The sequence below is a fragment of the Trichechus manatus genome, unplaced genomic scaffold (genome assembly GCF_000243295.1).
Source record: "Trichechus manatus latirostris isolate Lorelei unplaced genomic scaffold, TriManLat1.0 scaffold00002, whole genome shotgun sequence".
Taxonomy (NCBI): domain Eukaryota; kingdom Metazoa; phylum Chordata; class Mammalia; order Sirenia; family Trichechidae; genus Trichechus; species Trichechus manatus.
The window spans coordinates 36,616,121-36,618,915 of NW_004443938.1; the positions used below are offsets into that span (position 1 = coordinate 36,616,121).

Genomic DNA, 2,795 nt, shown 5'->3' on the forward strand with positions numbered 1-2,795 from the left:
ATGTATCTCTTACTGGATTTGTTTCTCTAGAGAACCCTAACTAAGACAGCAAAATATTTTAGGTGATGCTGCACATGTACTCACAGTCCCTAAAATCTCCAAATAACTGGATGGATGGGTCCCTCTTTAGTAGACTCAACTCAACAAAACAACATAGGGTATGAAAAGTTGGCCCCCTCAAATCTCCATAATAATAACATCTCCCTCAAATGGTTATAAGATTAAACGAAGTAACATGTGCAACTGTAAACTCTCAATTAGTAGAGGCTATTATTTTAGTTGTGTGCTTTTTAGTTGGTTCATGTACTAAATTTACTTCTTCAAGGCAGAATATGTAATCCTCTAGTTCCCTTTCACTTTTTGAGGGAGGAAGGGCTACTAAATCACTTTATTTAAAGGAATGATACAAATGAAAGAACTTAAGTGGATATTTCGGCACAATTTATAGACAAAGTACAGATAAACCCAACATGCATGTACTACTCTCTTAGTGACCATGGAAATTACCCCTGTGGCTATGAGCTTAGCTTTCTCCATCACTGTGTGCTGGAGAAAGGGGTGCTTATCAAAGAAACACTCTGCCAGGCCAGATTCCGGCTCCTCCATCTTGCACAAGTTGGTTGCGTAGTCACCCAATTCTTTGATGAATTTCAGCTACTCATTCAGATAATGACTCTCAATGAAGTCACACAAATGAGGGTCATTTTTGTTAGTGGCTATTTTGTGTAGTTCCAGTAGTGACTGATTCATGCTTTTTTCCAAGTGCAACACACTCCATTGCATTCAGCCACTCTCCCAGTCACAATGATCTGGTTTCTTGATATCCTGAAGGAAGATTTGGCCATCTTGTTGGTTCTGCAGCTTCACCAGTTTTTCAGCATGTTCCCTCTCCTCATGAGACTGGTTAAGAAAATATTTGGCAAAATTCTTCAAAGTTACATCATCACAGTCTAAGTAGTAAAATATGGACAAGTAGACACAGGAGGCGTAGAGCTCCAAGTTGATCTCGCCATTGATGGTGGCCTCCGAGTCCTGATTGTGGTTCTGGTGCACCTGTGAGGGTAACTTGGTAGTCATGGCAGGGGCAACTGAGGAGAGGCAACAGAGGAGGGGCCTTGGGGTGGTTGAAACGTGCAGTGAGGGCACTGTAAGCAGGTGGCAAGCAGCCAGCTTTGAGTTGCTGGCATGGGAAGTTGAGTGTCAGGTTCTATCCAAGCACTGTTGAAGCAGGAAACCAGGATGAGTCTTTGTGAAGAATGTCTGGCCTCCCATTTACTCTTGATTCTCTCCTATAACCTCTTCTATCACTGAGCAATGACAGTTTCCCAATATTGTTAGGACTTTGCTAAGTTTTTGCTCATGTACTCCCTAAAAGAATTTATAAAAATTATGACCCTACACACATTTTAAGTTGCTGTTTAAAATGTTTTATCATAAGTTTAAATAGCTGCAAATGAACTTATTTCAAGCTTATTTAAAAATGTCATTTTAAACTTCAAAATATTTTATCACTTAAAATGTATCCAATGGACTCTAAAAACAATAGCTATCTGATACTCACCATTATTGTATTAGTGTCATGGATTGAATTGTGTCCCCAAAAAATATGTGTATCAATTTGACTAGGCCATGATTCCCAGTATGTGTAATTGTCTTCCATTTTGTCATCTGATGTGATTTTCCTGTGTGTTGTAAATTCTTTCTCTATGATATTGATGAGAAAGTTTTAGTGGCAGTTATGTTAATGAGGCAGGACTCAATCTACAAGATTGGATTGTGTCTTGAGCCAATCTCTTTTGAGATATGCAAGAGAGAAGTGAGCAGAGACACATGGGGACCTCATACCACCCAGAAAGCAACACCAGGAGCAGAGCGAGTGCTTTGGATCCAGGGTTCCTGTGTGGAGAAGCTCCTAGACCAAGGGAAGATTGATGACAAGGACCTTCCTGCAGAGCTGACAGAGAAAGAAAGCCTTCCCCTGGAGCTAGCACCCTGAATTTGGACTTGTAGCCTACTAGACTGTGAAAGAATAAATTTTTCTTTGTTAAAGCCATCCACTTGCGATATTTCTGTTATTGTAGCACTAGATAACTAAAACAATTAGTTATCTGTTGCTAATAGATATCTGTTATCTAAACCAAAAACCTTACCATCGCATCTGACTCATAACAACCCTATAGAACAGAGTAGAACTGCCTCAGAGAGTTTCCAAGGTGGTAAATCTTTGCAGAAGCAGACTGCCATGGAGAAGCTGGGGGGTTCATATCATCGACATTTTGGTTAGCAGCCAAAGCACTTTAACCACTGCACCAGCAGAACTCCTGTTAGTTATCTATTGCCCCTAAACTTAGTGGCTGAAAACAACAACAGTTTATTATCTCACAGCTTCTCTGGGTCAGATAACTCAAAGTTTCTCACAAGACTGCAATTAAGGAGTCAGCCGGGGCTTCAGTTTCATCTGAAGTCTTGACTGGGGAGGATTTGCCTCTAAGCTCATTCATATAGTTGCTGACAGGGTTCAGTTACTTGCAGGTTGTTAGACTGAGGGCCTCAGTTTCTTGCTGGCTAATGGCCAGAGTCCTCCCTCACTTCTTTGCCACCTGGACCTTTCCAGTTCACACCATGGCAATTGGCAAGCAAATGAGAGAGTGAAAGAGGATTAGCTAGACAGAAGTCATATACAGTCTTTTTGTGACCTAATCTTCAAAGTGACTTCAAAGTACTTTTGCTGTATTCTGTTTGTTAGGACAAGTCATTAGGTTAAGCCCACCCTCAAGCGAAGCGGTTTAGAGCAT

At 40.9% G+C, this 2,795-nt stretch overlaps 1 pseudogene; it reads right to left on the reverse strand.

Annotated features, from left to right (window-relative positions):
- Positions 1-378: 378 nt before the first annotated feature.
- On the reverse strand, positions 379-1,077 carry LOC101350613 (ferritin heavy chain pseudogene; annotated as a pseudogene).
- Between the last annotated feature and the right edge of the window lie 1,718 nt (positions 1,078-2,795).